Below are 10,760 nucleotides of genomic sequence, written 5' to 3'. Positions count from 1 at the left end.
ATGTATTTATTTATATAATTTAATATTTAGTTTTCAATAAGAAATATACCTCTATGTTGTATTAGCTACTGGAAAAGTATTTTGTTTGATTCAGGTTTTGGAAGAGAAATGACGTGTCCATTGCTGACAGAAGTAGCTTGTTACATCCTAATTCCACTCTGAATAACCTTATTGCTAACCATCTGGGTTTTAAATCATACCAATGGGCTTGACTTCAAAATTTTGTCAATATTGATTTTTCTAATACATACAGTATGTTAAATCACTCTTTAGTAGGTCAGATGAGGTCAAGTGGAGAGAGCATGATGAAACTTCTCCATGCAGAGCTGGCTGGCTGAGAGATAGCCAGGAAAAAAGTGCTGATGAAGTAGTGATAGAACATGCTAATACCAACGGGGGGGGAATGCGAGGAATCAACGGTGATAATTAACACTGCCAAGGTACAGAGGCCTGTTCGGGACTCATTTTGTATAGCTTGCAGTGAATACAACTCTCTACATGTTCTTTCTTGTGATCTCAGTATTAGGCTCCTGCCCAAGAGTGTTCAGAAGAGGCTGAAAGCCCCTTTACTAGGTAATGCGGTTGGTTGTGGTGATGCCTAACTCCTGAAAATGGGGTGTCTACATGGGTTACTTTAGAATGCTGCTCTGTATGTTGTTGGTGGTAGACAGGACATGTTGAGGATCCCTGGGGTTAAATGCAGCAGCCCTGAAGCTGCAGAATTAGCAAACTGTGCAGAACCTTACGTAATGGTTTTATGCTAGACAGCTGTGTCCAGATTTTAGACAAGGATGTTGTGAATTTGTCACTGAAATGTTATTCTCAGAACATGGAAAATCTAATATATAATGTCGTGGAAGGAATTTGAAGTATCCTGTTTGTTTATGAAGAAAATTTCTTCTCTTTCAATTTTGGAACAGTATTAAAACCAGCTGTATAGTTTTACATCAGTTATGACTTTAAATCATAATGGAAATATCGTCTATTTGTAAAAGCTAAAGAAACTAAGTATCCGACTGAACAGGTGACCAACTGAAATGCAGATCTTTCTCCTATTCAGGGCAACAGCTATTAGCACTCACAAATGTTATAACTGCAGACCAAATGACTGATCTGAGTAAAAGAAGAATGCATAGTTTTGAATTCTAGTCTGTGAAATTGGTGAAGACCTTAACTATATGTAAAGTTTAAAATGGCAGCAAACTGACAGCTTAAGGAAAGAAATAGGCCATTGTCCCTTTTTAAAAGGATTGAGAAATGTTATTAAATAAAATAAATTAGGTCAATTGCTACTCTGCTTAGTAACATAATAAAAATAAACATGGTAAGACATTTTGAAATTGAACTAGTTAATAATATCATCTTATTAGAATTTGTGTTATAACCAAATTAAATTAGCTTAATGGGGAAGCTTAATAGTAGTCTGTAGATTTTTTCCTGTTAACTTTGTATACTTTAATGAATACCTTAATTAGGCATCCATATTGATGTAGACATTTCAGAAATAAAATTTGCTTCTATATGCTCCTTCACACACCAGCATATTTTAAAGTAATCTTGTAATGACTAAAGGGCAATTACTTTGGAAACTTCCTGTGCCTGCTGAAAGGACTTCAATGCAATGCTTGGCCTGTCTGTATGCAGGGATGTTATGACTTCCGTGGGCATATCACTTTACTGTTTATTATTAATTAATGTGATTGAAAGCTCTTCAAGCATATTGCCAACGGTCTGTTACACTGTATATGTAGCATGCGTGTGTATTCTTAAAATAAGATCAGAATCTTTCAGAATTGGTTGCTTTAATAAGCAGTTATGGAATATTAGATGTAGAATATGAGACTATTGGATGATCACAATCTGTACACCATGAAGGTAGAGTTGGTTGAGTGACTGCGTAGATGTGGACACATACTGTCAAAGAAAAGTAACCGTATGACATGGATGTAGTAATTTATGTTGTGGGATTTGTGGACTTGCGGGCTTATGCTTTGGCAGAAGTAAATGGGAGTTGGTTTCTTTAAATACCCCTTAATGCTATGGGAGCTATACAGTCAGACAGCCTAAAGCAGTTTACTGCATCATGTCTTCCCTCAGTTGAGAGCCAGTAATATTGTGTGTGCATATATATAATTAAGCACATATGTCATGGGTGCCTTTAATGCTCAAATAGATAAGAGAATGCTAAGGTCCAGTGGAACATGCCAAACAGTAGCAAATGGGTTAGGGGGAGGGAGAGAGGAGCAACATCATGAAATTATTGAGATAAGGGGTTAATTGTTGTAGATGAGTCTTAGTCTAACGAGGACATACCTACATAATTAAGTCAGTGAAACTACCTTTTTTTTTCCTTTTCACCAGGAGAGTGCCTGGTAATCTGCTGAGGGAGAGAATGGAATGCTTCTTGGAGGAACAGGGGATGTTAAAGCTGTCTGGATATCTGTAGAGACTTCAAAGAGAAGACTAATTGTAAAAGTCAATACTGTCCAAGCTGGCAAGGGAAAAGGGGTAAGTGAATATCCAAATCTATATGAGAATGGAGATCATGGAGTGCTTCTAATTGTATTCCCTGGTGAAACTTTTCCAGCAGGAGCTCTTTTCTGTGGGTGACTTTCTTGACAGTTTTCCAAATAAGCATAATTTGAGGTGTAAGGAATATGACAAGACTGAAACTGTCTTTAAGTTTCTTCCATCATCTCTATAAGGGATCACAGTTCTCCATCTCTAAATTTCACTATTAGTTGTCTTGTAAGGATGATTTTTCTTTGGAGGATACGTGTTCAAAAGGAGATGGTGCTCATTGCCAGGCATTTTGTTCAATTTGAAAAGTTTTTACACTTGCAAAAAGTCAACACTCAAACTATTTCACATGACTTATGAGGAGTTTTTATTCTTCAATTTTAAGTAGGTGCAAAGAATCATGTGTGGCCCACATGTGGTTTCTATTTCTGAAACAGTCGCTTAAAAGGGGCCTCAAAAGTAGCACCTTTACATACCTGCAGTGAATGAGGTTCCCTTGCTCTGTCATACCTGTGATTTACTGATTCCAGCTGTGGTTTAGATAAGCTAGGTGAAGCGAGCTGTCTTGTAGTAATGATGACAGGAAGAAAGAAATAGAAATAAGTCCTACAAAACCTTGAAAAAATGCAGCAGTATATTGCGGTGAAAGTCTCAAATGCCATGGTGATGTTATGTCTGGAGTGTTATTACAGAGTACTGTGCTATTGCTGTAAAAGTACTTTATAATTGTAGATTTCAGGACAATGCTGCAAAAATATTTCGCTTGCCTTAATTATCTGTAGTTGTGAAATTTCTAAATATGAAATACTATAATCCTTCTACTTAGTTTTTAATTTACAGTATTGCTTCTTGACATTAAGCTGTTAAACCCATGTATTATGAGTTCAGAATAACTTCTTTTATGTTTTAACACTAAGCTAGAGTTCCTGCCTTGTCTAGTAATGTTGAATAATGGAAAATAAGTAACTTTTAATTTAAAATGTTGCTTTTTATTATGTGACAGTATTAGTTATAATATGGATTTCAAAAGACATTTTTAAGTGCAGACACAAATCAATTATACACAAAGAATAAATTATCTCTACTGTAGTAGTTGTTAGATGAAAAGGTTGTTCATAAAGTGGAGTGTCATTGCTGTCATAGACTTGTATGTTATCCGTATGTATTGGAAATGAAGATACACCAGAGAGTTGTGGTGCTGTTCAAAGTGATCTCAGAGGTGGGAGAAATGGGCAAACAAGAATGTTATGACCTTTACCAAAAGGGATTGTGAGGTTCTGTAGCTGGAGAGGAAGAATCACGCACTGATACAGGCTGGGGGTGACTAGCTGGCAAGCAGCTTTGCAGGAAAATAGCTGAGGGTGTTTTGGTGGACCAGTGGTCCATGGGCCAGCAGTCTGCCCTTGCAGCTGAGGCAGCCAATAGCTTCTTTGGCTGAATTAGGAAGACCATTGCCGATGGGTCAAGGGAAGCGATTCTTCCCCTCTATTAGGCAGTGGTGAGATGTGTCTGGTGTGCTGTGTCTGGTTCTGTCATATCAAGAGAGAGTGAGAAAGCTGGGACTGTTCAGCCTTTAAACAGCAAAGCTTTAGGGGGATCTTGTCAGGGTGTGTAAATACCAGATTGGATAAAGGTGGGGGTGGCAAGAGGCACTGAGACTTAAACAAAATACAGGAAATTCCATATAAACATAAGACAGAATGTTTTTAGGGTGAGAATGGTCAAGCATGGAACAGTTGCCCAGAGAGTTTATGGTCTCTTTGTCTTTGGCAGAACCTGATGGTAGATGGTGTGTTTAGGATTCTTAGCCCTAACATGTTGGGAGACCATGAACAACAAATGAACAGAGTCTGTCTGCTTTTTGGTTGAGGATAGAGATACATGGAGGATGCCTGCCCTTACACACTTGTCTCTATGAGGCCAACTATTACTGTCACTTGTGAATTCTAATGGTTTTTGCAAGGATTGTGAGTTAAATACACAATTTTAAAATGCGCAATGAAATTGAATGCTTTTGATGCCTTTTGTTTCATTTATGGCTTTTTCTTTGTAACTATGTTGATAATTTTAAATGCCACAGGCATGTGAATTTTAAGCAATATTTTTTGTAGAAACAAATCTCTAGTGAGAGTTCACTATAAATTTGATGTCTCTAACTGCCATTTATGAGTGTCATTGGTAAACTGTAACTCACAATTATTGATGGGTTTGAATGGGATATCTCATCAAATAGAAGATGATTTATGAACAACTAAAGGAGTATAATTTCCTTCATTTTGTTTTCCAAAACAGATAACAAAAAGGTCAAATTACTTGTCTTTGATTCTGTTCGTTTTTCTTCTTTTTTTCCTTTTCTCCTCTCCTAAGTATGTGTTTGCACCAAGAAAGCAATTTTTTGCAGAATTTGTCTATACTTCTGAGCTTACTTGTGAGAAAAGAGGATCTTGTATGAAGATCAGTGCCTTTTCTTTTGTGTAATAGTTACCATAGTGAACACATCATATGCATTCAAATTGCATTAGATCAGTACAGAACGTTAATAACCTCTAACGTTCAAGAGCATTTTGTCATGAAAATAGAATGTCCATAAAATGTAATGTTATTCCATGTTACGTAAGAGGACTTATGTAAGAGTAATGCAGAGTACATCTGAAATTCATTTTTCCCCTACAGCAATCAATATTGTGTCTGCAGTGTTGCTCTTCTCTACAGATATGTTGACAATAAATCCTTTTGTGGTGTTTTCCATTGTTATCACCACTGAAACAGCTCACCTGGTGGCTTTTTAGAATAGGGAAGGGCAGTGATTTAAGAGCAACATTTTGACTCCCTGTGAATATTGTTAGGTGAAGCATGATTAGACTGTCAGGAGCCATGTCCCACTGTTGTTTCTACACTGTTGTTGTTGGTATTATGTATCATGTTGATGGTATTATTGGGGGGGGAAGATGAATGTAGCTCTAACCAAAGATAATTTTATCTTTGACTTCTGTAATAACTCTAACAAACGTACCAAATGGTATTTTTGCACTGCAGTAGCTTTTTTCTATGCAGCAACAATAGTTAATATTCATTCTTACTTAGTGTGAAGCTATAATAATTACTCTTTGTGCGTCTTCAGTATTTCTCAAAGTTTGTGTGGTCTTTATAGGAAATTGAGAAATTAAAAAGGCCCAAAAATATGGGAATGGGAATAATTTTGGAAATTTATTAATCTGTATTAAATACTTGGAAATTTGGCACTTCAGATATAAATAATTGTGTGTGTTTTGATCCACAGATAAAATACAGAAAACTGTAGTCAGTGACATTTATTCATTACGAACCTGTACCTTTCTTGGGATTGATGCTTGATAATGATAATTGAGTTCCACAGAGGGAATGCTGGACGTGAACCCACTAGAAAAATAAAGGGTTGCAGAATCACAAAGCTTCTCTCAGCTGTACAAGCCCACAGGACTGTCAGGAGGGGACTCAAACTTTGTTCCTTCTCCAACACATGGAAATATAAACCAGTTCTCAGCTTTCTTTACTGTATTTTCAGAGCTATTCCCATGAGGAAGCAGTTAAGTTCCTTTTGGCACTGGTGACAATCATGTATCAACTGCATTAAGTATAAAAAGTTGTGGCTCTTCATGCAGTCATGCAAAAAGTCTTCACACTGTGGCTCAAAAGTAATTTCTTCTGTGAAACAAGGGATTCCCCCTTTTCCCAAAATAATAAAATTCAAATAAGGGAAAGAATCCCTGGCCCCTGATTTTCTGCTGCAACGTACTCTGAAATCATTTAAACTTAGACGCTCCAAGGTCAAACTTGTTATTAAATGCTGTCAGAGCAAAAGCATTTGCTTGGCTGGAAAAAAAAATAAAAATCCAAGCAATGAAAAATTGGACCCAACAGTATTCTCTGGTAGGAAAGTGTTTTGTTCTATTGTCCAGTGTGCTATTTCACATTACATTTTCAGCAAAGAGGCACTGTGTTTTGAGCAAAGCCTGAAAACAAAAGGTAAAGTTGTATGCAGCTGCTCTCCAGCCCTGTACTTGAACCACTCATAACTTCCAGTTATTCCCAGGGGTGTTTCATTATTGGTAATATGTGCCATAATGTTAAAATTTTCACCACACTGGACAAATACATCTTTTTTCAGAGGAAAGTGTAACATACATTTCATATTTCTTGGTGTATAGACAATTATTGAAGTTAAAATGTCAGGGCTTTCAGGTGAGGGGTTCTCTGTGTGCTTAACAGAGATGAGGAATACAGAATCACAGCTGATTGCAGGCACCACTGAAGCCAGTAAGACCAGAGTACTCTTCAAGGCCACCTGTGTAGTGAAAAGCTACATGCCTTCTCTCTGGGAACCACTGTAGCCTACCTAGTGTTAGTGGAGGCGGTGAAACCATTGGATTCATGACAGTTGGGCTTTCTTCTGTCTTCTGAAATGACATTCAGTCTTCCGTAAAGATTATGTGTTTTATTTATAGTTGTTTATTTGTGTGCCCCTGTTCAAGGTTATCCTGATTGGAATTTTGTTTTTGAAATTTAAATTCCGAATTAAGTAACTTTATTCTGCTGGCAGCTGGGAGGCATTTCTCCTATGCTGTGTAGCTGCCTATTCCAGGAGAGAGAATTATGGAAAGAAGAAAGTGGAAACAAAACCTGGGTTTGTGAGGGCTGTGGAGGTGTTTGTAAGTTCAACAGAGGCAGTCATTTAAGGAGAGAGAAATCATGTGTCAAAAAATGTGAGGATAGACAGAAAATTCTATGGGAAGAATGGAAGGCAGGAAGGACAAAAAGGAAACTGTGTGTGGCACTTGGGCAGGGGAAAGCATGGGCTGATGATGAGGAGCCACTTACCATTTGGGAGACACCTTTATCCCAAAGATACTGTGATCACTTCTCTAGCTGAATCCTCTTTATGCTTATTCATATTCCTTGAGATTTCCAATCCTCTACCAGAAACTTTCCAAAATGGGTAGTGATTGTGGAGGTTGGCATGAAGGTGATGAAAGGTTTCTTGTTGTTGTTTTTGTTTTCTCGAGCAGTAGATAAATTACAGCTTCTCGGTTCTGAGGACAGAAAATACTTCAGTTACTCAGAACATTGAACAAGAGTGCCTGTGCATCATCCTTGAGAGTCAGTGGAGCTGTCTAAAATACCAGGTCAAACCTGGGACATGGTTCTTCACTCTGCATGACACAGACAGCAGTAGCTGAGGTTTGAATTGTTTGTGTTGAATTGATAATAACTCTACAAGAATAAAAGTTTTCATCATCCATAAATTGCCATAATATACATTGAATGCCACAGACTGGAAGCAGAGTGGCTGTCATCTCTTGACCAAGTTTAAAAATTGATACTGAAAAATTATTCTTAAAAACTATAGCAGTGCAAGTGCTAATTTTGAACCTTTTCCTCTTCCTTCCCTATCATTAGATCAATATTTACAGCATGTACAACTTAAGTAATATATGCAAATTATTCCCTTTTAGCTTCCTTTTCAGAATGTGTGAAATATCCTGAGACATCATGTAAGACTAACAAATTATAGTGGAGCTCAGTAAAATGAATACCTGTTAAAGCAATACATCCTATACGTGATGTGTTTGCTTGTGGAGGATGTCAGAAACTTGAACATGAGATCAAATGAGTGGATGCGTGAAGAAGTATTAAGCTCCTTATAATAGCGTAAGATATTTTTACCATACAGAAATAGAAAATACTGAGTCTGCTTTAGAGGATATTTCTTCGTCCTTGGATGACAAAGCATCACCCAAACTTCAGAGAATTTAAATCTTTATTTTAGAACTTGTCATTTGAAATATGCTTCTCAAGCTTTTTGTTTTACATAAAGGCTGAAAAACTTTGTATATCTCTGTTCCCTGGTGCTTGGGATATTTAGAGATCTGATGCTACCACACTGCGTGGCACTGTTACAGATATAGTTCCTTCTCTCACAGTGTTAACACTGTTGGCTGCAGTGAGCACAGACATCAGAATACAGTAAGAATGCAGTAAATTAAGATAAGCAGGAATGTCTGAAAATGAAGATTCATGTCTCATTTAATGCTGCTAACTTGAATTAGAACTAAAGACGAGAAGTAAGTCCCAATATGTTCAAAATACTTAAACCCCAAACTGAAAAGTGAAGGCTTTCTTTACCCAAAATATTTTCCTGTCCTGAAAACTTTGTAACTGTAGAAAATAGAGGAAATAGTTATGTATTGATAGAAATCAGAACTCTCAGGTTAGGTTAGTCATAAATTCTTGTAAAGGTTTTAGCTTAAATTTTGGTATGTTTATGGAAGAATTTTTTTGGTCTGCATTTGCACCTTAATCTGGCTACTGTAAAACTTTTTGAGTTCTTAGTGTGTGGTCTTAAGTGTCCCTTTTCAGGTAGTCATGGTGTGATCAAAACCATTCATCAGCTTATAAAGTTATAGTACTTCAAAATGTGTTAGCTAACAAATCATGACTCATAAATCAGGATGCAGAATATGTTTTTTAGAATGGATGTTTGGTATAATCAGCTAATGTGTTTTTAATTATGATTATACTTGCCCAAAAATGAAAATTGCATTCTACTTTGCTAGCTAAAGCACATAAATTAGAACACTTGCTGACATGATTTAATCAACATAAAGTAACAGCAAGTCATTTTCCTTGAATCTGAGAAAAATACACTGGAAGTGAAACTAAGTAGCAATAGCTGCTCTCAGAAGAATCCTCTGCAGTTAGTGTGAAGTTGCTTTCATTTTCAAGTAAAATGAAGTCAGGGCTATGATAGTAAGTGGTGGTATCTCATGAGGAAATTGTGCTACTCATCTGAATTCACATATCCTAGCAGTTTTATAGAGGTATTAAACTCTGTCCTGACCATTTCCAGAAAGAAAGGTCAGATTTTAATTGGATTCAAAGATTCAGATTGCAATGTCTTAATATTTGCTGCAGGTTGTTTGTTGGATAGTAAGTTTCCTAATGGCATATGATTATAATGTGCCCATCCATAAAGTACTTTATCACAGTGAATTTGAGTAATTTAACTAACATTTTCCTGTTTTCCCCAAGGGTCTGATCTTTAAATCAGTAAAGAAAATGCACAGGAGGAAAATGTGACAGCCTTATGGATTGCTTTTATAGGGCATGTTTTAATTCATAGTGAAGTGTTTTTATTTCTAGAGTAGCTAGCAAGGTAAGGGATCACTACACTGAGTATTCAAGTTTGGTTTCTGCTGCATATGTCCCTCTCCCCAGCTCACAAGCAGTCTCACTGTGTATCTGTCAGTCTGTATCAGCACAGTTTTGTCACCGCATATGCTTGTGCTGAAATTCTGGCGTCACAATAGCAAGGATCAGTCATCCACCAGATCATTCTGATCTTTTGTAATAGGATTATCTACCAGACATTTTCTGACAATTTTTAGTGTGCCTGTGAATTTCAAGCACCCCCCAGTAGCACTTAAAAATGTTTCACTCAGAGTATGTATTTTACCCTATTGGTGAGCTTACGCTTACATTCATTGCTGGCTACAGGCCTTTGTGGAGTGAGGCGAGGTTTTGTTTTGAAGTTGTCAGCAAACAGCTATGAGATAGTAATGCTAGAAACTTTACAACAGGAATCAAAATTCTTGTGAAACTGCCCAGAAATGGTTCGGGGGGGGGGGATGGGGGGAGGTCATATGAGCAGCAGTGTTGGAAAAGAAGCAGCTGTGTCAGCAGAAAGAACAGTGCATTTGGTATGAATGGTTTGAGCAGTAAGACAATTCAGTAAGAATATGCTTTTTAATAACACTGAAATGAACCTTTCCTTGCACCTCCACTGTAGACAGTAGGTCCTGTCTTGGTTATGAGAACTTAGTGTTAAAATAGTGAAAAGTCTTATTATTATGCCATATAGGATATGTGCTGCTATGACCATGTTTGCTTACAATCCTCGTTTCACTTAATGCAGAAATCTCTTCCTGTGTCTGAATAGACAGAAAACTTCAAAGGAACAATAAAGAAAATAGAATAAAAATATTCGTAGCAGATAGACACTGTTTTTAGTCTTAGTATTTAGTTCTCAGCAGCAAATTAAATCATGATATGTTCTTAAGAAAGAAAGCATTGATGGTATTTGAAAAGTGACTGTTCTCTGGCTAGGTTTACTATGTTCTCATTCACAGGTCTACATCATACATTGTAGTGCTACCATCAGAGAAAGCCTTTTTCCTATTGTGTGTTTCTGACTATTGTAAATG

At 36.9% G+C, this 10,760-nt stretch overlaps 1 long non-coding RNA gene across 1 annotated transcript in view; it reads left to right on the top strand.

Moving 5' to 3' along the window:
* The first annotated feature begins 2,310 nt into the window (after positions 1-2,310).
* Positions 2,311-10,760, top strand: part of LOC133265217 (uncharacterized) — a 144,513-nt gene continuing 136,063 nt past the window's right edge. Inside the window, exon 1 of the long non-coding RNA XR_009741897.1 lies at positions 2,311-2,508. This is a non-coding gene — a long non-coding RNA (uncharacterized LOC133265217). The remainder of the gene's footprint in view (positions 2,509-10,760) is intronic.

The sequence above is a fragment of the Pezoporus flaviventris genome, unplaced genomic scaffold (genome assembly GCF_033815535.1).
Source record: "Pezoporus flaviventris isolate CSIRO_AGI_PZ_B2104156 unplaced genomic scaffold, CSIRO_AGI_Pfla_v1 ptg000005l, whole genome shotgun sequence".
Classification (NCBI taxonomy): Eukaryota; Metazoa; Chordata; class Aves; order Psittaciformes; family Psittacidae; genus Pezoporus; species Pezoporus flaviventris.
This window is presented reverse-complemented; position numbering and strand designations above follow the sequence as displayed.